The 26,303-nt window shown below is 47.5% G+C and overlaps 1 pseudogene; it reads right to left on the reverse strand.

Moving 5' to 3' along the window:
• Positions 1-26,303, reverse strand: part of LOC118700807 (zinc finger protein 850-like) — a 105,714-nt pseudogene that overhangs the window by 22,731 nt on the left and 56,680 nt on the right.

Here is a 26,303-nt window from a genome sequence, read left to right on the forward strand (position 1 = left end):
GGCACTCCGGGCACGGGGCACAAATGCTGGCAGTGGCGGCGGGGAGTAGGGGATCTCACCTGGCCAGCAGGCCCGCTGCATAGTGCTGGGTGTGGGCACAGAGCAGGGTGTCCCAGAGCTGCTTGTGCTCCAGAGCCAGCAGGTTCTTGCCAAAGCCCACTTGGGAGAGCAGAGCCTTCATGGTCTGCACTGCAAACCTGTGCGCCGAGCAAAGGCCGGGTCACTCTGGGAGCACTGGCCCTGGCCGCAAGGGAGTGGGAAGGACAGGCTGACTGGCACCTGTTGGGCTGGCTGGCAAGGCCGTGTTCCTCCCAGCACGCTCTCCAGAAGCTCTGGGTTTCCACATCCTCTGCCCTCTGCTCTGTGGTGATGAAAATTCGCAAGAGCAGAGCCACAAGCAGGTGGGGAGAATGAAGGACTATTGCATAGTGCCACTCGGGCATGCATGCAATCCTCCACAGCACCAGAGTTGCCTGCAAGAGACAAAGCAGCCCCAGGCAGCGCTCAGCACCGAGGTGTCCATGAGGCAGGGCCCCAGGGGAGAGGCAGGGGGAGCAGCCAGCCTGCTGCCCCTAGCCCAGCTTTCAGCCCAGGCAGGGAGCTGCAGGGTGGGGAGAGCATGGAGAGCTTCTGAGAAGGCCACCTGGAGGGCCAGACTAGGCCAGCTCCAGAAACTCACAGCCAGGGCAAGGACGGCCTGGTTGTCCCCGCTGCAGAGGAAGCTGCCGTACGCTGGCTGCTCCTCTATGGCAGAGAGCAGCGCTGGAAGCACCTCCTCCACGGCTACTGCTGAGGTGCCCATGGCTCTCCACATCAGCGCGGCCGCTCTGTGGGAGCAGAGCTGTGCGTCAGTACCGTGCCCCGTGTAGCTGCAGGGGGCCGGGAGGGAGCATGGCAGCAGGCTCAGGAAACAGAGGGGCCCCACGGTGCCGGTGCTCTCCGCCTGTCTGGCAGAGCCCGCTGGACAGGCTGTACAGGGCCAGGGGTCCTACGGGCCGGTGAGCACCGAGCTCTGCAGGCAGTTGTGCCCCGTACCCGTCACACGTTGGGGCACAGCGCAGGAGGCTCATCACCACGTGGCCAGGGTGTTCTTCCATCAGGCTGACAATGGCCATTTGCAGCCCGGCGTCCACAGACTCACAGGACGTGAGTCTCTGCAGCATGGCTCTCACCGCAGCTTGCACCTGCAGGAAGCAGCATGGGGAAGACTTGGAGTGCCATCCAAGGCAGCAAGTGGCCCAGCTTCCCCCAAGAAGTGCTTGCCTTCCCAGCCCAGTGTGATGGGGCTGAGGGGGCCCAGTGGACATGGCTTGAGGGGCCACGTGATCCTGGCAGGCCTTGGGCCCTGGCCCCAGGCTGCTGCAGAGAATAAAAAGCCTTCTGCAAAAACTCCAGAGTGGGTCCAGGACTCACAGGCAGCGTGGGCATGGCCTCAGTCTCTGCCATGGCCTGAGTGATGGTGTTGCTGGTGGCCATGCCCTCCATCAGGGCCATGTCAGCCTCCTCGCAGCCCTCATCAGTTTCCCAGTCTGAGCTGGCGGCCAGGTCAGAGGACGCTGTGCTGGCAGCAGCCTCTGCCCGCAGCTCGCTGGGCCTGGAGTCGGGCTCGGCCGTGCCCTCGGGTGCGGGGCCACCGCTCTTTGTGCGCCGATGGTGCAGCAACCTGCGCAGTGTCTGCAGCAGAAGGAAGGGCGGCAAGAGAGGGACCTTCCATGGTCTGCTCCAAGCGCGGGGCCCTGCCGAGCAGTGCCGGCAGGCCCGGCCCAGGTGGGGATGGCCGCAGGTACCTGCGCTGCTCTGCGGAAGCGGCCACGGCTGGGCTCCTGCTCTTGCGTCCGCTCCTTGGCTGCATCTGCCAAAGAGCGAGCGCAGCCAGAGCTGAGGGGCCGCCAGAGAGGCCAGAGAACACAGCCCAGCCCTGCGCTCCCCAGGCAGGGACAACCCCTCGGTGCCCAGGGGACGGAGTACGGCCATCAGGAGAACAGCCCCAGCCCCTGTCCCGTCCCATCCATGGGAATGGCCACAGGGATGGGATGGGATGGGATGGGATGGGATGGGATGGGATGGGATGGGATGGGATGGGATGGGATGGGATGGGATGGGACGGGATGGGATGGGGACAGGCTGGCCGCAGGCACCAGCCCTGCGGCCCAGCTCCGCCACTCACCATCCTGCAGCGGCTGTAAGTGCTCCGGCTCTGCAGGCTGCTGCGCTGGGCCAGCTGCAGGGCCTTTGCTTTTCTTGCCCCAAAGCCCCTTGAACAGGCTGAGCAGTCTGCCCGCCATCCCGCTCTCTGACCTCAAGGGCACCTTCCAGACAGATGCCTCAGCAAGGCTCCGAGTCAGTGAGTGCTGCACTGGTGCCTTGCAGGCACCTGCAACAGAGGAGCCTCAGCAAGGCTACAGGACAGCAAGTCCTGCACTCCAGGGCTCCTGCCACAATGACAGGAGACTCCTGGTGAACGATGGAGCTCGCCAAGTCCCAAGGCCTGGCCACGAGGGCACCAGCCACAAGGATGGGAGATGCCTTGCAAAAGCTCCGAGTCAGCGAGTCCCGAGGTCTGGCTGTGAGGCCAGCCGCAGGAGGAACGCCTGGGAAAAGCTCCGGGTCAGCGAGGAACGAGCCAGCTGTGCGGGGGCGCCTCACAGCACCGCTCTGTCCTGTCCTGTCCCGTTGCATGCACCCAGCACTGTGGCGTGGCTGCGGCAACGGCAGAGCCTATGTCAGCGCGTGTCACAAAGGGCTGCTCTGACATGCTGTCCCTTCCGTTCCCACGGTGACCCCGCTGCACCGTGTCACAAAGGGACACGCTGCCACGTGCCCCGGGGCCATCCCCTCCCCAGCCAAGGTGCCCCTGCGTGTCTAACACACCAGTGTCTAACACAGCCCTGGACACACCATGAGCCGCCAAGTGCTCGGCAAGGACTCTCCACGCTGCCCGCACAGCCCAGCTGGCTGCCAGCCCTGGAGCAGAACAGCTTCCAGCAAGCAAGAGGCAAAGGCATCTTGCCAAGAGTTAAAATACAGGCAAGATGCCATCAATGTCTGCGTAAATGCCTTTGAATTCACAGCTCTCTGAGAGGCATTTGGGGCTCTCAGCTGTGTGGGAATGTACAAAATCAGAGGGTTTTGGGAAAGCTGCAAAAGGCAGGCTTCAGAGACAGAAGAACTGTGATTAGAGCTAAGCAGTAGCCATAAGATAGGTCAGCAGAAAAATTATTTAAAAACTAGAAAAGCAAGGACAAAAAGAACAATGGTCTGTGTATTAACGCTTGTCTAGTATAACTTTGTAAGCTACAGAAAAGTTTATCTAGCAAGATATTAGGAAGTTTGAAGCTTAATAATGGGGCTCTGTGCATTGTGTTTTAAGGCTTACAAGTAGGTATTGCATTTGAAATAAGCAAGCATTGTTTTAACCAAAGGTACATGTGCTTATAGTGGTTGGATAGAACTACTGTCTTTTGCTTTGTGTGATTGGTCAAAAAAGTTTTAAAGTAAGTTGTAACATTAAGTTCTTGGTCTGCTGCTTGGGATTTGAGCTGCTGGCATCTTCCCATTGTCATAACCATGCAACGAGACTGATGCTGGAAAATAAAACAGCTCAAGGGACGTTCCATAGCAGTCCCGTCCCGTTTGTGATTTGTACATACACCCCTGATGGGCAATAAATGCTGCTCCTCTGTGAGGAACTTTGTTAGACTAGAAGAATAAAAAAGAAGATCGTAGACAGTGCAGTCGCCAGAGACCCAAGTTGTTAATAAGAGGAAAAATCATCCCCTTCGTCGTCTGTAGCTGATATCCTTGTAAGTAGTAAGTAACAACGTTACTGGGAAATCATTCATCTAAAACAGAGTAGGACCTTTATTTTACCAGCTGAAAACAATTTTACAAGATAAAAGACATTCAGTCATCTCAAAACATGAACTGAAAAACTTATTAATCTAGGTGAAAGAAAATACTCAAAATATAGACTTGAAGTCTACTTTTTCCTTTAATTTTTAGGACCAGATAAACTAGAAAATGTATAATCTAGTCTCTCTCAAAAAGGAAGATACTTTGGTTAAACTAATGCCTTTCTCCAGAACTTTAATGGAGAGTTTTAAACAGAATGATCATAATAGAAAATTTCTCAAACACTAAACCAAAACTCCTAGTTCTGAGACATTAATTTGGAGTAGTGCTAAGCCTTCATCCTCTTCTGGGGGGATCTCAAGTTATGTTTGGGGTTCCTTCCCTTCTCCTAGTGTGTCCAGAGTTTCTCCAAGCAGTGTAGACAACACCCCAATCTCCAAGAAGGGAGAAACAGATCAGCTTCCAACTTCAGTCATGTCCTCTGTTTCTTACAAAACTCCCTACATCACTGATGCTACAACTAAACATCCTCCCAGTCCTCCACAGAATCATCCACCCCCAGATTTCCCAAGAAAGTGTTTGAGATTTTTGTTGTGTTCTGAGAATTTGGGGGGTCAGGGGTTGTGTTCTAGGGACGTTAAGAGTCAAACAAGTCCGTGAGATGAGAGTTTGGAGGAACTTTACAAAACAAGAGCTATTGTTTCTGTACCCCGTTCCTCTTCCAAACAAGTTGCCACCAGATCTCGTTCTGAAGTTGTACAGGGGGGATCTACCAAAAAAAACCTCCAAATCCATTCTACCTACCTGAGGAGCTGTGAAAGTCACCCCTGCCACAGTTTCTTCTTCCCAAGAAGTCACCCCCTCAAATCAGTCTCAAGAGAGCAGATTGCTTTGCAGTTCTAAGAATTCTTTTCGTATAGATTCCTCCCCCAAGACTCTTCCAAAGTTTTTGCCACTTTTAATTCCCTAACCTCCAGTTACAAGTAGTAAGGGGGCTTTAGATTTAGCTCTGCCTGTAGAAGAGCAGGTAAGGGAGAAGACAAAAGCAGCAGGTGGCAACCAAGAGCTGAGCAAGACCAAGATAGCTCTACCCAGAGAGACAGACAAAGAAAGCTCAAGAAAGTTTCTGTGGAGACACAGATCATTTAGAAGCCTTGAAGCCTGTCTCATTCTCTGCTAGGGAGAAAAACAACAGGTCGAGATCGCAGCTTAGGGCAAAGTGTTTTCCAGCTGTATCCCACGGGCAGAGATACAGTGTAGAACCTGTAACAATCCATTGAAAGTATCACAAATAAAAATTCGGGATCTACTCAAAAGCAGCCCAATTTGTATGATTCTAATAAAATCCAGTTTAGTGAATTGAGATGTGATTTATCAAGCTCTAGCTTTCTTCCTGTAACCAATACAACACATTCCTCAGCCACTATCTCCAGTGGTGGGGGGTAGGTTATTAAGGATGTAGAGCTCTCCTCCTCTACCCTTCCTAACAAGGCTCCCAAAGAAGTGTGTTGCTCAAGCAACACTACTGCTAAAAACCTAGAGCTCTCTTCCCCAACCCTTTCTAACAAGACTCCCAAAAAAGTTTGTTGCTGCAGAAACACTTCTGCCAAGAAGAGCTTAAAGCTTCTTAGCAAGGTTCCTAGGACAGCTAATAGCTGAAACAACGCTACCTGTTCTTCTGTATTAGACACAAGAGCGATGAGAGGGAAAAACAAAACACAATCTAAATCATAAGTAAACCTTCCATTACAACTACCTAATCAGTCTAATATTAATCAAAATTTTAAAAAAATATTTAAATTCAAAAAACCAGCTACTAACCTTACCTATAAGATATGGTCGTAATGATGTAAATCCACAGTATGAAACTCTTTCTCACGATAATATAAAAGAACTCCATCAAGCTTTAAAAGAAAGTTCTCTTCTCCTTATTTTAATAAAGTGTTGAAAAGTATATTTAATTCTTATGACTTAGTCCCTACTAATTGTCAAAATTCCAGCTTCCCTGATCTTAACCAATTCACAATATCTTTTATAAAAATTACAATAGAAAAAACGTCTTAATAAATTGTCGCAGACATCTTTTGTGAAAATCCTTTCTTAGGATTTTTTCCTGCTGAGAAGCTGAGAAGCTACAGCAACAAAATGTAAACAATGGTTATCTGCTGCTGTGGAATGCATCAGGCGGATTTTTGATTGGCCCACCTTGGATGTTTATAATTAATGGCCAATCAAGGCTGAGCTATGTCGGACAGAGTCTGAGACAGCTGGCTTTTGTTATCTTTCTATTCTATTCTTAGCTAACCTTCTGAGAGGAAACCTTTCCTTCTATTTCTTTTTAATTAGTTATAATGTAATATATATATCATAAAATAATAAATCAAGCCTTCTGAACATGGAGTCAACATTCTCGTCTCTTCCCTCACCTGAAGACCCCTGTGACCAGTGTCACAATAAATTAGTTAAAAGATAGCAAAATACTCCTTTTAAGAATATAGATATTACCCAACTAACAAGTGATCCATCTTTCCATAAACCAGAAAATCAGGCAGTAGAATTGCCTTGACCTATACTAACAGATATTAAAGATGCTGCTAGAAAAGCTTTATTTTCAGTTAAACCAACTAGTACCCACGTAAATACTTATACTACTATCAGACAAGGTAAAATAAAATCCTTTGGTTCTTTCCTAGATAGATTAACCCAAGCAGTCAAAAGACAATGTCCAGATGAATGAGCTCATTCCTATATTATTCAAAACCTTGCTTTTGTAAATGCTAATAAAGAATGTAGAAAAATTATTTTAACTTTACCTGATCAGCCTCCAACTGTTACACAGATGATAACAGCTTACAGTTAACTCCCATCTCTACAACATCTTGCTAATGGGCAAATCAATGCTTTTAGAAAGCAGATTGTAGAATCTCAAAAAAAAGTTAAGAAGAACATTAGGAAATAATTTAGAAAAAATTTTAAGAGAAAATTTAGGACAACAAAGAAAAAAATTTCAGAAGGCCCTAAAAGCACAAACAAAAATTAAAAAAAAATCTGTTAGTACTGTAGAGTTAGACTCTAATAAAAAAGCTTGTTTTGCTTGTAGTAAACCATACACATTAAAAAAGATTGCCCTACAAAAACAGTCCAACCTAAACAACTTTCTATTTGCCCTCGATGTCAGAAAGAGAAGCATCTTGCTAAGCACTATCACTCTCAATTTAACATTGATAGAAAATCTTTGTCATTAAACTCAAAAAAGAGCCCAGATTACCACTGCTCCTCGACACAAGTAGTGGTACTTCCTTACAGTCAATTACCCAATCAAATAGTATTAGTATAGTATTAGCATTAGTCATTTAGTCATCAAATAGTCATTAGTCATCAAATAGTATTAGTACCTCAGTTATTTATCCCTCAATCAACCATTCCTCAAATCGTCCCAACTCAATACCTTCAAGTACAAAGTTCAAATTAGCCTCCTCAAAATTAATACACCTTTTAAATAATTTTTGTTATAAAAGTATTCCTACCGAAATCATTAATTTTTTTCCAACAAAACCAAGATTTTTTGATTCTAAGCAAAACCAACAACATAATTCTTAGACTTTCAATCCTTCCCGCTGTTGTTTCAGTAAATTGTAACGAAGAGCTAGTAATTTTTGCTCTTACATTTAATATTCCTATAGTAATTCCACCAAAAACACCTATAGCTATTACATTTCTTTTATCCATGAATACACCCAAGCAAAACAACTTTCCAAAGAATTTCATTATGTCTGTGCCATTTAGTACCTCAAATCCTAAACTCTTTTAAGTTCAATGTTTACACAACCAAACAAAATTGACTTACAACCTAACTCATCATAGTAGAACAATTTACATTACAAGCATACCAAATACTAGTGCAAATATCACTGTAATTTCTCACATGTTTTAGCCCAGATTAAGATCTAGTAGCTCCTGCAAGTTCCCTCACAAAGATTAGAGGTACTACTGTGTGTTTACAAAGTACATCCATAATTAACATTACAAGTCCTAAAAGAAAGGCAGCAACAGTGCGTCCTTTTGTTGTTCAGAATCCTCTCACCTTCTAGAAGAGAGACATCCTGTCCCAACAGGGAGCAAAACTACAAGTAGGCCTGTGATAAAAACCACGTCAAAACCTACCACTTTAAAACTAAACTAGAAAAGGAATCATCCTATATCAATTGATCAATAACCTTTTAAAAAATCCTTAAAAGATTAATAAAAGAACAATTACAGCAAAGTCACATCACCCCCATGAAGAGTCCCTAAAATTCACCAATATTCATCACCTATAAAAAGACATCAGACTCCTAGAAGTTACTTCATGACCTGAAGAAGATCAATAAAGTGATTAAAGACATAAGAGCTCTTCAACCTAAACTTCCTTCTTTATCAAAAATCCCAAAACACTAGCCTCTCATTATTGTTAATTTAAAAGACTGTTTTTTCCACATCCCACTTCATCCTGATAATACTCCAAAATTTACTTTTTCAGTTCCCACCATCAATCAAAGAGAACCCATACAGAGATATCACTAAAAATCATTGCCCCAAAGAATGAAGAATTTACCTATAATTTATCAATATTTTGTTACACAAACTTTGTCTCCAGTCCAACAAAAGTATCCAAGATCCATGATTCTACACTACATAGATAATTTGCTCATCACAGCTCCAACACAAACAAAAATAAAACAAACCCATGCTAGTGTTGTTACTAAAATCCAAAATACTAAACATCAAATTTCTATTACCAAAATCCAAAAATTCCACCCTAAAAGAATCTAAAATAGAAGATAACTAAAAAAACAATTACACCACAAAAGATACAGCTCCAAACCAGTGTCAACAACCTACAAAATTTACAACTTCTAAGAAAAATCAATTGAATCAAACATATTTTAAAAATTACCAACGATGAGCTAAATCCACTTTTCAATTTATTAAGAAACTGCAACATCAACTCTCCTAAAACTCTAACACCTAATGCTCGTACAGCCCTTAACAGTCATAAAAGCTCTCCAAAGGCAACAAACGCATGACTATACTCCAAAAAAGCCTTTAGTTTTTACAATTTTAAGAGAAAAAAATACAACTTTATAGTCTCATTTTTCAGTAAAACCCTTCTAAGAAAAATCCTTTGTTGATAATAGGTTTTTCTTCCCTACAAGTTTCCAAAGACTATTTTTAGGGTTTTAAAGATGATAACACAAATTGTAATTAAAGCCAAAACAAAATTATTAAGTTTAACAAGTCAAAAACGTACAGTTATCTATTTACCATTTTTAAAAAATTATCTTAATTAAGCAATACAAAATTCTAATGATTTGCAGTACACATTGTTGAACTTCCCACATGTTTGTTCTATTCATTACCCAACTCACAAATTATTACAAACAAAATTAAGCTTTGGAGAGAAGCCTATGTTAAGTAAAGAACCTTTAAACACAAGAACTGTCTTCACTAATAAATCTAGCAAAAGTCACAAATCAGTTGTAACTTAGTTAAACCAAAAAACTAATGCTTAAGAGTCAGATATTCAAATAGTAAAAAGATCTCCTCAAATTGTTGACCCTACAACTATAGTTCAAACTTTTCAGGTCTTTCCACAACCTTTTAATTTAATCACAAATTCTACTTATGTTGCTAATGTGGTTAAAAGATTAAAAAGATCTGTTTTAAAAATGTTAGTAATAACACTTTATATCATTAGCTTTCATACATTTATACAACTTTACAATATAGAACTAATCCATATTTTGTTTCTCACATTAAGGCTCATTCTTTGCTCCCTAGATTTTTAGTAGGAAAAAAAATGCGAGAGCAAACAAACTAACAATAGTTATTTCAAACACTTTACCAAGCATTTTTAAACAAGCAAAACTAAGTCATGCCTTTTTTCACCAAAATGCACAAGCACTTGTACGAATGTTTCAAATTTCCAAAAGTCAAGCTAAAGCTATCGTCAGTACTTACCTGTCAACTTATACAGCCTCCTGTTTCTACAAGAGCCATCAACCCTCAAAGCTTACAAAACCTGCAGTTATAGCAAACAAATATCACTAAATACCATTCCTTTAATAATTTTAAAATATTCATGTTTCAGTAAACACATTCTCTAGTACAATTATTACTTCTCTTCACACAAGTGAAACGAGTAATCATACCTATCACCATTTTTTACAAACTTTTGCATCATTAAGTTTACCCCAAAAAGTAAAAACCAACAATAGTCCCACATATATATCTCAAAAATTAACCACATTTAAAAAAAAATAGGGTGTTCATCATATCTTTAGTATTCCTGTCTCCCATAAGTCAAACAATTATTAAAAAGCCACATCAAACATTAAAACACATTCTTAATCAAGAGAAGAGGGAAGTAAAGGTCACACTACAAATAAAGTTAAACAAAGATTTATATGTTTTTAATTTTTTAAACAACTCTGCTGCAAAACCCTATCCACCAATTTTTAAATATTTTTCAAATAACACACAAGCAAATCTAAAAAATAAAAATCCCCCTGTTTTAATTAAAAACCCTAAAGCCAAACAAATTAAAAGTCCTTTCCAATTAATCACTTAAAGCAAAAGGTATACTTCTGTCTCTACAAGTACAAAAATTGAGTTCCAACCAAAACCATCAAACCATATCACACCCCAAAACATGTTAACAAGTCCAAAACCATAAAAACAAGTACACAAATGTGAACCAAACAAAAAGATCACAAGCCACACCTAACGTTCCTTATTCATCAGTAAAACCTACAAACTCTAATTTTATGCTATTTAAAAATGTGTCAAATATTAGTTTCATAAAGCTATTTTTTGGCAAAAGAGTAATTTTCATTTTGTCATGTTATAAATCCCCTCTATTAGACTTTCAGAAGTAAAATCTTATTTTAAAGTCAAAAACAAAGTTTTAAAATTAATATATATAGAAAGATTTTTTGCCAAAAATTAGCTCAAAAAAACCCCCACCAAAATCAAATAATATACTAGTATTAGTTAGTTTTAATTACTTCTTATAATACAAATTTACCTATAAAACAACGAAAAACAAATGTTTAAGTAACCTTAACCAAAACAACAAACTCATATACCATTTTTGTCTAATTCAGAACCAAAAAAAAAACCTTTCTCAACCTGTCTAATCAGTATACCAATAAAAAATTTACCTTTAATCAAAAAGCAATTAAATTGTAAGCTTAATAAAATTAACAATACAAACAATCCTGTATTAAATTAAAACATTTAGACCAAAAAACTTCCACAATAGAAAATAGAATAGAAATTTATACAAAAATTTATACAAAAATTTATACAAAAATTTATACAAAATTTATACAAAAATAGAAATTTACACCATTACTAAACAAGCTTCATAAAATAAGTCTATATGTGTTAAGTATTTTAATAGTCATATTAGTAGTAATACCTTACATACTTCAGTGTGTGCAACAAATAAACAAAACTATCAAAAAAGTTTTTATCATACAAAAGAAAAAAAAATTCACAAAGAGTTCTCAAAATCTTACAAAAATAGTAAATAAAAAACAATACTTAATAAAAACAAAAAATAATTTAGGTAAGTAATAAACAAATATATTATAGTAAAACTACAAAACACAAACTAGTTATTACACAACACAATTACAGAAGTTTCTTTTTAAGTAAACTGAAAAAGAGAATTGTAAAAATCCATAAAATCAAAGTTTTTTAAAAGCGACAAAAAACAAATCTCAAAACCATCAAAACTATAATTAAAGCTAAACAGTCACCATAAGATTAATAAAAAAAAATGTAAAAAATAGAAAAATAAAGACAAATAAAACAATAGTCTGTGTATTAACACTTATCTAAAATAACTCCCTAAGCTATGGAAAAAATCTAACAAAATATTAAGAAGTTCTAAGCTTAATAATAAAGCCCTATACATTGTATTTTAAAACTTACAAGTATTGTATTCAAAATAAACAAACATTATTTTAACCAAAAATACATATACTTATAGTAGTTAGATAGAACTACTGTCAATATACATTTGCTTTGTGTAATTAGTCAAAAAACTTTTAAAGTAAATTATAACATTAAGTTCTTAGTCTACTACCTAAGATGTAAATTAATAGCATCTTCCCATTAGCATGACCATATAATAAAACTAATACTAAAAAATAAGACAACTCAAAACGTGTTCCTAACAATCCCATCCCATTCGCAATTTATACATAACCCCCAACCAACAACAGGTAGAAGCCACCACTGGAAGGCTGAAGACTTCCCTGTGCCTCACACCACTGCCCGGAACACCATCCTGGGCCTGGAAAAGCAAGTCCTGTGGAGACATGGCACCCCTGAGAGAATCCACTCGGACAATGGGAGCCATTTCAAGAATGGCCTTATCAACACCTGGGCCAGAGAACACGGTATGGAATGGATAGATCATATCCCTTATCATGCACCAGCTGCTGGGAAAGTTGATCGGTGCAATGGACTACTTAAGACTTCCCTGAAGACTTCCCCTACTTGGCAGGGGAACCTTCAGGAACCGGGAAATGAACTTAGCAAAAGTCATCTGGATGGTCAACACCCGAGGGTCCATCAATTTAGCTGGTCCTGCCCAGTCTGAACCCTTGCACACAGTGGATGGAGATAAAGTCCCTGTTGTACACATGAAAGGTATTTTAGGAAAGACTGGATTCGTCCCACCTCAGGCAAAGACAAACCCATCCGTGGGATTGGTTTTGTCCTACTGGTTACAATTGGTGGGTAATGCTCAAAGATGGAGAAGCCCATTATGTACTACATTATGTACAAAAACCTAGTTTTAAGTGACAGCTGTGTGTAAGATTTCATTGTGATGCAGATAGTAATAGAATAAGGGGTGGAAAATGTCTTAGGTTGGAAATGGGTGTGTGTATTCTATTCCTGTCACTTAGAGGTGCGGCAGTTACTGTCCGTTAATTGGGCAGTTTTCTTTATTTCTTCCACAACCAATCCTCCCTCCAGGGAGATCTCTTCTGTTAATGAACCATTGAATCCCACTGCATGACTGATAAAAATTACATCATTCCATTGTGAGAAGCTCTGCCCAGAGGGAGGAGCCAAGCATTCCTACCTGGATATAATCAGAGATTTGGAAGTCCACAGCCAGCCTTTTCCCACTGGATTCCCAGAGAAGCAGCTTTTTTCTCTACTGGATTCTTAGAGGAAGACCGGGCCCATCTACAGCACCACTGGATCTTCAGAGGAAAACTACAGCCTTCAACGGGATCATTGCTCAACAGAACCACACCTGTCACTCCAGAAGGACCGCAGCCACCATTTAATCAGACTGCTACCAACATCCTGACCAACAGGGTGCCAGGTTGGATTCTGACTCTGTCAGTGGGTTTTTTTCTGTTTGTACTATTGCATTTATATTTTTAATTTTCCTAGGGAAGAACTGTTATTCCTTTTCCCATATCTTTACCTGAGAGCCTCTTAATTTCAAAATCATAATAATTCAGAGGAAAGAAGTTTACATTTTCCATTAGCAGACACCTATCTTTTCAAGCCAAGACATGGATTCAACAAGGGCAGTGTGGAGCTTTCTTTCCTGTTCTGAGTAGGCTGTAATCTGGTATTAAGGCTCCTCCCATGGGACACCTGATAAAACCCCCACAATGTGGGTCTGCTTCGCTCTTTTTTCTCTCTGCTCTTGGCTCTCTGGGGCTCTGCTTGGGTTCCTGGACCTCTGCCTCTGCCCCCCATTCCCCCAGCACGGGGTGGGGGGGGGGGGGGGGAATAAAATGGACTCCCATGCTAAACAACGAAGAAACTTGTCTTGTCTGTTTCTCCTGCCGTCGGCTGTGGCCTCCCTGGACAAGATCTCATCATTGTAGCCGCACACTGTTACAGGGCAGCACAAAGGGGAATTTCTGTGGAAGCTGCAGAACCCCTGTCAGCAGTTGAATTCCCAGTGTTTCAACCACTGTCCGAAAGCAACACCCAAACCCCGGCTCTTCCCACCTAAACCCGGTTTTTCCCACCTAAACCCTTCTCTTCCCACCTAGACCAGTCTCTTCCCACCTAAACCCAACTTTTCCCACCTAAACCCAGCTTTTCCCATCACCGACTCTGGGAAATTGGCACGTGCCAAGGACCCGAAATACCAGACATGGCACCAAAACAGAGACACAAAACTTCCTGCAGAGTCCAAGCCCAAAATCCTGCAGCTGCTTTGGCCATTCCCAGCCTGGAGAACACCCTGAGATCATCCCGAGCACAGAGATGGAGGACAAGGACACCACGAGCCCCTCAGTGTTGCGTTGTGATTTCAGGGTTTACCTCAGAACCTCGGGTCCCTGCCCTGATAATTCCCTGCCAGGTCTGTCAGTCACCTCTCCTTTCCCCTTCCGAGTGCTGTCTGTCAATCCTGGAATTCCATAAGGGCCTCGAGTGATTGGCAGATTCAAAGGATGCCCTCTACCCCTTGGCAGGGGGTGGGCATTGGGCCATCCAGGTGTCCTTTGCCCCTTGAAACTGTGAAAAATGAGTATTTTATGATTGGCTTTTCGCAAATATTAAAATTAATATTATATGTGTTGTGTTAGAAAGTAATGCTGTATTAATTCTCTTAAGTACTGTGTTAAATATAGTTTTAGGTTATAAAAATTGTTAAAATAGAAACGATGCTATGTAGGATACTTTTTTTAAAGAAAGGACTCGCAGAAAGATAGCAGCCACAGGGCACCTAAATCTTTCAGAGAAAAAGAATTTATTGCCCTCTTATCAGAAGAAATGAACTTCTTCCCGCCTCGAAGGCGCTGTTAGGATTTGGAGGAAGAAGTCGACGATGACCAGACAGAATCCTGTATTTGAATGGAATTTATGCATCATGTATGAAGTGGATGAATATGCAACAGACTATTGTTTTTAAGGGTTAATCCTTTGTTTACGGGTGTCCTTTTTCCGGCTTGTGCTGCCCAGAAAAAGGTGCCCAGACGTCCGTAACTCTTTGTGTTTGTTGTCTCATATTCTCCTAATTCAACTTGTCCAAATTATTATTACTCTAATTGTATTACTATTTTTATAACCATTTTGTTACTATTAAACTTTTAAAATTTTAAAAACAAGTGATTGGCGTTTTTCACAAGACCTCCCCTCCTGTACCTGGTTGGTGGGATTCCTATCCCTTCCTTCCCCTTCTCCCTGGGGTTAAAAGGAAGAGCAGCCACGCAGCTCAGGGAGTTCTGTTGGAGCTGGTGCTGCATTCAGAGGCCCGTGGGCCAGAATAAAGCTCTGGATCCAAACCCTCCATCAGAACCGACTCCTTTCCTTCACCATTGCCTGAAAGCTTCTCCGGCAGAGGGAAACCTGAGGAGCAGCCCCTGTTACGGGGGGAAGCTCCATCCCACCACCACCAGAGCTCCTGCAGGCCTGGACTTGTCTCCATGTGCCCAGCTGCAGCACACAGCCACCCAAAAGTGTCTCTGGGGTGAAACACCACAGACCCAGCCAGCCAAAAGTGTCTCTGGGGTGAAAACACCACAGTTGCTGCTATTTGGTTCAGCACCAAGGGCCAGACAAGCTCAGGCACGTCCTGTCCAGCTTTATTGATATTATTCCAGTAGAGGGGGTCCCCACTGGGTGCCCACACCTGTGGAAGCCCAGGGCACCGGGAATATTTCTCTGTCTGCTCTGGGGTGCCCTGACCCCCAGGGGAGCACTGACTTTGACCCTCATTCATGAAGAGTTTCCTAGACTTGAAGATAGACTAGAATCCACAAAAGTGTGAAATAGATTACAGAGAGTAGTGTAGGTGTATCACTTGGTGAGAAATTTAGGTTCTGGGATTTTTAGTATGCTATGGATGGAAGCAAGATGGAGGGCACAGGGTGTCGTCCTGGGTTTCTGCTTCATGCTTCTTCTTCTTCTTCATGGGTTTGGGTGGCATTTTGTAATTGGGCAGAAAAGTCTGCATTGCAGGCTCTTTGGGATCAGTTATTGGGTTTAAAAGGGAAAATAATCTAGGTATCAATTCTTAATTGGACAGTTTAGTCTTAAAAGACCTTGTAACAAGAGATTGTTGGCTATTTTGTGCCTTCTAATGAAAAGCTGCCAAACTCACAGTAATGAGACTGTTTTGCTGATAAGAAATAATAAACACTTGAGTCTGAACATAAACTACCGTCTCAAGTGCCTTCAATCCAGACCTAGAAAAACTGACAGCTGGTACCCCACATGCACTGTTATAAACAAAAAATCTGCCAATTTTTTTTGTGAGAAAAAGGTTACAAAAACCAGTCAGACCAGTGTTGCTGCTAAAGTGCTACCTGTTTGTTATAATAATTACAAGTCGTTGTCGTTAATGGTTCTTTTCTGTATCAGTAAAGGCCCTGGCTAGGGCTAAGTTAAAGGCTCTTCTCCCGAGACAGTGAGGAGAACGGACGAGACGTAGGAGGGGGGCATGCAAAATAACCTTAGGACCAGCATGCCATGAGAAGCTACTACTCCAAACTTACTGAAAAGACCCCCAAAACAACGAGCCAATATAGAGTTAGGAAACTGGAGTGATGTCTGGACGTGAGGAACAGAGTGCTGAGCCTGCAGAGATGCTGAAAACCTTCATTGCCCCTCACCCTGAGCAGAAATCCTCTCAAACCGAGGCCCGGAGAGAGAAGCTGTAGGGATCAACATCTCGGTCCCGCCCATAAAGCTCCCACGAGGACTGGACCCCCGGCTCTACCCCTGGTGGACAAAGCTGCGCAAATCCTCCTCCTCTGAGTCACCCTGGGAGAGACGACGGAGACTGCAGACCTGTCCAGCTTCCCAATCTGAGCTGATCACTTTTAATAAAGGCATTAAAAGGATAAAAAGCCTCCTGCCCTGTTTGTTTCATGCACCAGCCTCTCACAGTCCCCACCCCGGTCGGGGACACGGTGACAGACTGCCAGGGAGACAGGGTGACCGGAGCTCCGCCACCTGTGGAGAGTTGGCCAGCTGAGAAAGGTCACCTCGACATAACACCGTTGGTTAAGTTAGAAGGAGGCAAGTCTAGGATTCAGCAGTCAGCGTCCAACCACTGACAAGGACATTGCGCCCTTGGTGCAACAACAGGATAGAGGAGAGGATCTTTTGCCAAAAATATGAGGATAGTTTCAGCAGAATAACCACAAGAATGTAGAAGTAGTAACAAAATAACCATAAGAATAAAGAAGTAGGCCTGGTTGACCGATAAGTAATTAACCAATAATGAGCTCAGCTTTGCAATAGGTATAAGCTTCATTAACACCAATATAAAATGTGTGAACTATCAATAAAGTTTGAGACTTGCTGATCACGCATATTGCGTGCCGCATTTCTTCCACCGATCCAACATGCCACCCCCACATCCGGGGCACAGGTGAACCAGGAACATTTCCGTGGCACCCCTGCCACGCTTCCCCTCCCCCCTGCCGACCCCCCTTTGTCACTCCCTCAGCGAGGGGGGCTTGGTGGCACCGCAGGACCCCCTCTCTGTGCCATCCCCGAGGTGGCACCTGTGCTTTTTGTCACCGCCACCCACCAATTTGTCACCAGTGCCCAAAACAGGGGGTGGCCCACATCCTACAGATCCTACAGTGAGGGGGGAGGGACAACAACATTTTTGGGGTCTCCCTCACCACTTCCACCCCCCCGAGGATGCTGTGCGACTCTGCACCCTCCCCCCACCCTTACCTCCTCCTTCTCCTTCACCTCTCCCCCAGGAGGTGATGCCACTGCTCCCACTGGGGACACACCGGTGACACCGGGGGAACACCGCGGGTCACCCCTCAAAGGGACTGCAGGGCCACAGTGGCTCCTGGAGTCCCCATGATGTGACAGCTGGGGGGACTGGGATGCTGTGCTAACAATCTGGGGGGTGGGTGCTCATTTTGGGGTCTCCAGGGTGGGTCCCAAAGTGCCCTCCTGTCACCACAAAGTTACCTCCCCAGCCCTTGCCTCAGTTTCCCCCTCGCTCTGCAGGGACCATGGGGAGCTGATGTTCTGGAATTAGGTTTATTTTGGGGGATTTGGGGTTGGGGGCTACTGGGATGGGCTGGTGGGACAGTGGGATGGGCCAGGGTGTGGCCAGGTTGGTGGTAATCTGGGCTGGGGGCTGGCCAGGCTGGGGGAGGCTGGCCAGACTGGGGGGCTGCAGGGCCAGGGGCTGTCCAGACCAGTGTCCTGTGGGATTCATGGCTCTGGTGTCCATCTGGACCAGTGTCCATCCAGAGTGGAATCCATGGCTCTGGTGTCCATCTGGACCAGTGTCCATCCAGAGTGGAATCCATGGCTCTGGTGTCCATCCAGACCAGTGTCCATCCAGAGTGGGATCCATGGCTCTGATGTCCATCTGGACCAGGGTCCAACCTCTCCTGCCCCCATCCATGCCAGGCTCCCCGGCCAGGGCCACTCCTCACTGCAGAGTGGACATGACCCATGGTCAGTGCCAAGATGACCCCAAACTCCCTCCCAGCAACCCCACCAGGCTACCAACCCCAAGCCCCAGTGCCACTGGTGTCCCCTGCAACCCAGGCCATTTCTGTATCTCCTGGAAAAGGAGATCCACAGTCCTGGGCTGGGGACTCAAGGGCATCCAGGATGGTGAGCACCAAGTCCATGTAGTGTGGGGAGGCAGCTGGGGACACACCTATGGGGACGGGAGTGGGGGGTGAAGGGGGTTAAGGGGTGGGAAGGGGGTTGGAGGGCGGGATGGACCCAAAAATTTGCCAAAGGGGAGGACGCCCAAAATTGGGGGGAAGGATGGAAAACAGGGAAAGGATGCAAAATAGAGGGGAACAGACCCTAAATAGGGGGGAAATGACCCAAAAAAGGGAAAGGACCCAAATGACAGAGAAAGAATCCAAAATAGGGAGGAAAAGACACAAAATAGGGAGAAGGGACACAGAAGAGGGGGAAAGGATCCAAAACAGGGGAAACGTCTCAAAGTGGGGGGAAAGGACCTAAAATCAGAGGACAAAGGGTGTCACGGGCACAAAGCTCTTCCTGCACTCGTGGCACTCCCAGGGCTGACCTTAGTGCTGGCTCCGTTGGTGTCTGGTCAAGGTAGAGCTCTGCGAGAAGCTCTTGCCACACTCAGAACACTCCTAGGGCCTCTCCCCAGTGTGGATGTGCCGGTGCTGGATGAGGGCAGCGTTCTGCTTGAAGCCCTTCCTGCAGTCAGGGCAGTGGAAGGGCCTCTTATCTGTGTGAATGCGCTGGTGTAGAAGGAGAAACGAGCTGGTCTGAAACATCTTCTTGCATTTATCACACTCGTAGGGCCTCTCCCCAGTGTGGCTCCTCTGGTGGCAGATCAGCTGGGACTTTGACATGAAGCTCTTCCCACACCCCCCAAACTCGAAGGGCCGTTCCAGCCCAGTGTGGACTTCCATGTGCCGGGTCAGGTGGCTCCTCCTCTTGTAGCTGTTCCCACATTCCCCACATTCAAAAGGCCGTTCCCTGGTGTGGTTTCTCTGGTGGATGGTGAGTTCAGAGCTTGTCCTGAAGGTCTTCCCACACTCTGCACACTCGTAGGGCCGTTCGCCCGTGTGGGTCCTCAAGTGGGCAAACAGGGTGGAGTTCTGGGTGAAGCTCTTTCCACACTCAGGACACTCATAGGGCCTCTCCCCGCTGCGGATGCACAGGTGGGTGACGAGGCCGGAGTTGTTCCTGAAGCCCTTTGCACAATGGAGGCAGCAGAAGGGCCTCTCATCTGTGTGACTCCGCTGATGCCTGACGAGACAGGAACCCATCTGAAACCTCTTCCTGCATTTATCACACTCGTAGGGCTGTTCCCCAGTGTGGATTCTCATGTGGAGATTAGGGAGGATCTCAGGGAGCTCTTCCCACATTCTGAGCACTTGTGGGGCTTCTCGCCATCCTGAAGCTGCTCATGGGCTCCCAGCTCCGAGCTCTGGACGCCTCCCCAGCCCAGGGTGGGTCTTTCCTCCTCAGATCCCTGTGGCGTTTGCAGCCCCTCCTCGTGAGGGATCTCCGGGACTTTTCCTCCCCATTGGATTCCTGTGCCACGGAGCTGCACAAAACAGCCTCTTCCACAAGATTCTGACGTGGGGATTTGTCCTCCCTGGTCTCCATGCTCAGCTCCTGGTCTGGGGGAGGAAGGACAAGGAGAGGATGGGATTTGCCCCTGTGCCACAGGGAAGGGCAAGGAGATGCCCCCAGTACGTCCCCAGCAGAACAGCTTCGGCAGCAGGGTTGTCCTGCAGCCGGGGGCCGTGCTGGGCTGGGAGATGGAGCAGGAGAGAGGGGGAAAGGGGCACTGACTTCCTCCTCACCTGCCTGGGGCTCCTGGGCCATCTTCCTCTTCCTCTCAGTCTCCGGTTCCTGCACCGGGCCAAGGTTTTGGAATGGGAAATCCTGGTTTGGGGGGAAAACAAGGGCTGAACCCGTTGGGTTTGATGGTCCCGCTGCCCAAGTGCAGCTGGACAAGTCAGCGCCCCTTTCAGCCTCGGGGGGCCCGGAGCCCGCTCATCCCCAGCCTCCCCCACCCCTCCAGGCAGCCGGTTTGTCCCCCGGATCCAGGATCGCCCCTCTGCGCTCTCCCCACTCCGGGGCTCCCGCGTTCCCCCCGGACTCTCCCGGGGATCCCCCAGCCCGACAACGCCCCCGTGCCCGCCGGTACCGGGCGAACGTATGACCCTCGCCATGTTCTCTCAAGGGGAAATTTACGGTTCTTTTTGGGGTCCAGCAAGAGTCAAACATCCCCTGCCCTACGGAAAAAAAAACCCCAGAGACCCCCCCGATGGATCCGGGGCGAGCTGCCCTATCCCGCTCACCTGCGGCTCCTGGAGGGGGCGATGCAGCAGGAGCCGGGGGAGCTTCGGCCTGAGCGGCGGGGGAAGGCGGCGGGGAAACCAACGTGGTTCTGCTGCTCCTCTTCTTTCTGCTGATCCTCTTCCTCCTCTGTCCCTCCTCTTCCTCCCCCTTTTCTTTCGCTCCCAGCCCGGACCGGTCAGTGCCGAGCCCCTAAAGCAGCCGCGCTCTGCCCCGGGCGCGTTCCGAAACAGCCGCGCCTCGCGCGGCACTGGGAGTGATACGGGGAGCACCGGGAATGATAGTGAGAGCATCGGGAGGTACCCGGAGATCAGAGGGAAGGAATGGGGAGCACTTTCCCTGCCAGTCCCGCTCTTACTGGGAGAGAACTGGGAGCAAACAGCGCCCGAAGGCGGCTGCAGCCCGCGGTGGGCGGGGCCAAACCGAAGGGCGTGGCTATTCAAATAGAAAGGTGATCGCGCGCTGGGATTGGTGGGTGGGACCAGCGCGGGGTTTTATCGGTCACGTGAGGGCTGGGGCGAGCCGGAGCGATGGCGGCGGCGTCCTGTGAGAGGGGACAGGGAGTGGGAATGCGGACAGGGACCGGGAATGCGGACAGGGACCAGCAATGGCACCGGGAATGGGGATAGAGGCCGAGAATGGGGGCAGGGAATGGGACCGGGGAAGGGGATAGGGACCAGGAAGGGGACCAGAGATGGGGACGGGGTCAGCAAATGGAGACAAGGACCTGGAATGAGAATATGGGAACGGGACAGGGAACATGGAAACAGCAACCGCAGAGAGAATGTGGGCTGGGGATTCGTGCTCCAAAGTGTCCAAGTGAAACCCAGCAGGGGCTGTGAGCTCTGCAGCTGGGCCTCCCCTGGGCTGCTGCGGCCCAGGGCCCAAAGGCGGGAGCTGCAGCCTCGCTCCTGGCTCAAGAACAGGAGCCTCCTCCAGGCCCGTGGCCCCTGCATGGCCCCAGCATGAGGGAGGGCTCTGAAGCACAGCGGCTGCTGGCAGGAGGGGCTGCTCCGGCCAGCTGGGGGCCTCTGAGAAATGCCCAAAGCCTTGTGCTCTCTGCAGCTGGCCAAGGACAGCAGCAGGGCTGAACGGTTCGTGTGGCACAGCCAGCCCGAGCTGTGCAGCCCTCAGGGCCCCACGCGAGAGGCGGCCCTCAGCAATGGCACTGGGAATAGCACCGGGAGTACGGGACAGGGCCAGGAATGGGGACAGGGAATGGGACTTGGAATGGAGACAGAGACTGGGAATGTGGACAGTGATAGGGAATGGGACTGGGGAATGGGGACAGGGACTGGAAATACTGGGCTGGGACCAGGAATGGGATCAGAAATGGGTACAGGGACAGGTAATATGGAACCAGGACCAGGAATGGGGACAGGGACTGGGAATACAGGAGAGAGACCAGGAAGAGGATCATAATTCAGACTATGGGAACAGGACAGGGAATATGGAAACAGCAAACAGAGAGAGAATATGAGATGGGAATTAGGAAGATAGGACCATGATGGGAAATGAGAATACAAGAACAGAACTGGGAATGGGAATATGGGAACGGGATAGGGAATATAGACATAAAAAATGCAGGAAATAGCAGCGGGACCGGAAATACAGGAAGAGAAACAGGACATGGAATATGGGACTGGGAATATGGGACAGGGACAGGGAATGAGACAGGGAGTGGGATCCGGGATGGGACCGGCAGTGTGGTGACACGGTGTTGTGGGTTCAGTGTTGGCTAAATGCTCATGTACTCTCTAGAATTATTTACTTATTTCTTGTTGCGAGACAGAATTAGAAGAAAGGTAAAGTAGGGTTAAAACTTTAACAGGGTATAATGAAGACTTTAGTAATAGGACTAAAAGAAAAAATAGAGCATAAAACTTTTAGAACACTTCTCCTCCTCCTCTCCCCACAACTTTTTATCTTTCCCACTGACGATGTCCAGAGATTAATTTGTTATTCTCAGTCAGTTTACTTCTACTAAAATAATCTTTCATCAGTTTTCTTAGGCAGAGGAGTCTTTCTTGCCTTGGCTATGGAGATATCTCTACAAGAAAGAGTGTTCTTGTGGCTTCAATCTACACAAATAGCAGTCTCTTGGGAATTTGCATTCGTGAAGTCCTTCTCATCTTTTGCAGCCTTCCCACAGCTGTGTTTTTTGGGCTATGTTAACTTATTGGGGTGCTGTTTTTAAGGATGAACTGTTAAAAAACAAAGGTTCTTTTTATGTATCTCTGAAATCATCTTCATCTCTGAGAACAGAGTTTTTCTTCTTTCCTGGGAGCAAAGGGGCTTCATTACTTTTGTCTCTCTCTGTTCAAGCTTCTCATCAGGATTGCACCTCCTTTAACAGCTGCTCACTTTAGCATTGGTGCCTCTGTTCATGATGGTAATTAAAACACTATATCCTTCTAAAGCATTTTAATGAGTTACAGGGAAAAAGAGTCTGATGTATCAATTGTATTCTTCTCTATAGCCTTATGGGAGGATTTCAGCCTAAGACTAATGCATTTCTTCATTTTTTCTCTATCTGGGACTTGAATCCTTTTTTACTGCCTTTGGTGTCTTTCTGTTGTCTTCTATATGTCTATCTGTCTTTTTCTCTCCCTTGAGAGAGGATTGAAGGTCTGTAAGTTTCATTTGTGCAGTGAAGGAGTTGATGTTACCCAGGCATTGCATCCTTGTTGTTGTTGGTTCTATGATTCCTGCCCGGCAGTGGTTGGAGCAGTCGTAGTGCATTATTTCAGGCTGCCCTGAGGGGGCTGTGTCAGGATCTCAGGAGGGCCTGGCCTAGAACAGCAGCACGCCATGGGCCGATGGCTTCCCCTCCCTCTGCTCAGCAGTTTCTGGTGAAATTCAGCTGAGATGTGGGCCAGCCTGGCCGTGCTGGAGGAGAGGCTTGGATCTGGGTAGCCAGGCTGGAACACAGCAGCAGCACACCAGGGACTGATGGCTTTCACTCCCCTGCCTGGTGGTTGAGGATGAAGTTCAACAGTGGCAGAATCTTCGCCAAGCTGCCAAAAATCCAGCACCGGAGCCAGCACAGCCCAGCAACTGCAGGTGGGGCTCAGCAATGGCCCGGCTGTGTGAATGTCACAGAAGGGAATCTAGCTTTAATTGGCTTATAAAGAGGCCTGTTCTCACAACTAGGCAGCAATTGGTTTTACTAGGCAAAGAGAAGCTCTCATCAGTTCTTTTCAGAAAAAATAATTTCTACAGGTGACTTCTTCCCTCCTCACTAAATGTCAATCATGGCAAAACAAACACAAATAGGAACCAGTGTGGGCAAGGGAAGTCACAGCAGGGAGCAGGGGATCCGGAACAGGGGACACCAGGAACCAGGACATGGGGACAGTTCCAGGTCAGGAGGTCCTTGATCAGCTGCCTTGGAACCTCCGCCAGGGTCTCCCAGTGCAGCCAGAGCCACTTGGCCTGGGGTGCCCAAAGCCCTGAGCAACCCCTAAATTCCTCCCAAGAATGCTCAGCTCCCTTGAAACCAGCATCCCTCACATCCCCAGAAGATCCCTCTAATGTCTCCAACCTTGTCTTAGTTCAATGTCTTTCTTTTTACCCTGGTTTTGTGTGTTTGGAAAGGACAAAGACAAATGAAAAGAAAATCCAGGCCACTGGGAAGCCAGGAGGATGTGGAGCCCCCAGGCAGGTGTCTTCCCAACACGGATCACCAGCACCAAGGATCACCAGGGCTCTGCCCTCCCGGGCTCACTGGGGATCATCCAGCACAGATCCTCCCGTGGGGGATGGAGCTGGAGCAGCACAGGAAGCTCTTCCTGCACTCGTGGCACTCGCAGGGCTGACCTTAGTGCTGGCTCCGTTGGTGTCTGGTCAAGGTAGAGCTCTGGGAGAAGCTCTTCCCACACTGCGCACACTTGTAGGGCCTCTCCCCAGTGTGGATGCGCCGGTGGCTGATGAGAGCAGCGTTCTGCTTGAAGCCCTTCCTGCAGTCAGGGCAGCGGAAGGGTTTCTCGTCGGTGTGAATGCGCTGGTGCAGGAGGAGAGAGGAGGTGGTCTGAAATCTCTTCTTGCATTGATCACACTCGTAGGGCCTCTCCCCGGTGTGGCTCCTCTGGTGCACGATCAGGCTGGAGGTTGTGCTGAAGCTCTTCCCGCACTGCCCACACTCGTAGGGCCTCTCCCCAGTGTGACTCCTCAGGTGGACAATCAGGGTTGAGCTCTCACTGAAGTTCTTCCCACAGTGCCCACACTCATATGGTTTTTCCCCCGTGTGGCTCCTCTGGTGGACAATCAGTTGGCAGCTCCTGGAGAAGCTCTTCCCACACTGGGGACACTCGTAGGGCCTCTCCCCAGTGTGGATGCGCCGGTGCTTGATGAGGTTGGAGTTGACCCTGAAGCCCCTCCCACAGTCAGGGCAGCGGAATGGCCTCTCCTCTGTGTGTGAGCGCTGGTGCACGACGAGAAGGGAGCTGGTCTGAAACCTCTTCTTGCATTCATCACACTCATAGGGCCTCTCCCCAGTGTGAGTCCTCTGGTGGGAAATAAGGTGGGAGCTCCTGCTGAAGCTATTTCCACACTGCCCACACTCATAGGGCCTCTCTCCGGTGTGGATGCGCTGGTGGACAATCAGGTGAGAGCTCAGCATGAAGCTCTTCCTACAGTGGGAACACTGGTAGGGCCTCTCTCCGCTGTGCATTCTCTGATGGACAATCAGGTAGGAGCTGGTGTTGAAGCTCTTCCCACACTGCCCACACTCGTAGGGCCGTTCCCCGGTGTGGATTCTGCAGTGGCGGATCAGGGAGGATCTCCACCTGAAGATTTTCCCACATTCTGAGCACTTGTGGGGCTTCTCCCCATCCTGAAGCTGCTCATCGACCCCCAGCTCTGAGCTCCGGCCGCCTCCCTGGCCCAGGGTGGGTCTTTCCTCCTCAGATCCCTGTGATCTGTGTTTGAAGCCCCGCCTTGTGAGGGATCTCCAGGGCTTTCCGTCCCCATTGGGTTCCTGTGCTGTGGAGCAGCTCAAAACAGCCTCTTCCACGAGGTTCTGACTGTGGGGATTTGTCCTCTCTGCTCTCCATGCTCAGCTCCTGGTCTGGGGGAGGAAGGACAAGGAGAGGATGGGATTTGCCTCCGTGCCACAGGGAAGGGCAAGGAGATGCCCCCAGTGCGTCCCCAGCAGGACAGCTTCGGCAGCAGGGTTGTCCTGCAGCCGGGGGCCGTGCTGGGCTGGGAGATGGAGCAGGAGAGAGGGGGAAAGGGGCACTGACTTCCTCCTCACCTGCCTGGGGCTCCCCGGCCATCTTCCTCTTCCTCGCAGCCACCTCCTCGTCCATCGGCCGAGGTTTTGGAATGGGAAATCCTGGTTTGGGGGGAAAACAAGGCTTACTGTGTTGGGTTTGATGGTGTCGGTTGTCCAAGTGCAGCTGGAGAAGTCAGCGCCCCTTTCAGCCTCGGGGGGACCCGGAGCCCGCTCATCCCCAGCCTCCCCCACCCCTCCAGGCAGCCGGTTTGTCCCCCGGATCCAGGATCGCCCCTCTGCGCTCTCCCCGCTCCGGGGCTCCCGCGTTCCTCCCCGGCTCTCCCGGGGATCCCCCAGCCCGACAACGCCCCCGTGCCCGCCGGTACCGGGCTATCGCCACGTGGGACCCCCC

Source organism: Molothrus ater, chromosome 37, assembly GCF_012460135.2.
Source record: "Molothrus ater isolate BHLD 08-10-18 breed brown headed cowbird chromosome 37, BPBGC_Mater_1.1, whole genome shotgun sequence".
Lineage (NCBI taxonomy): Eukaryota > Metazoa > Chordata > Aves > Passeriformes > Icteridae > Molothrus > Molothrus ater.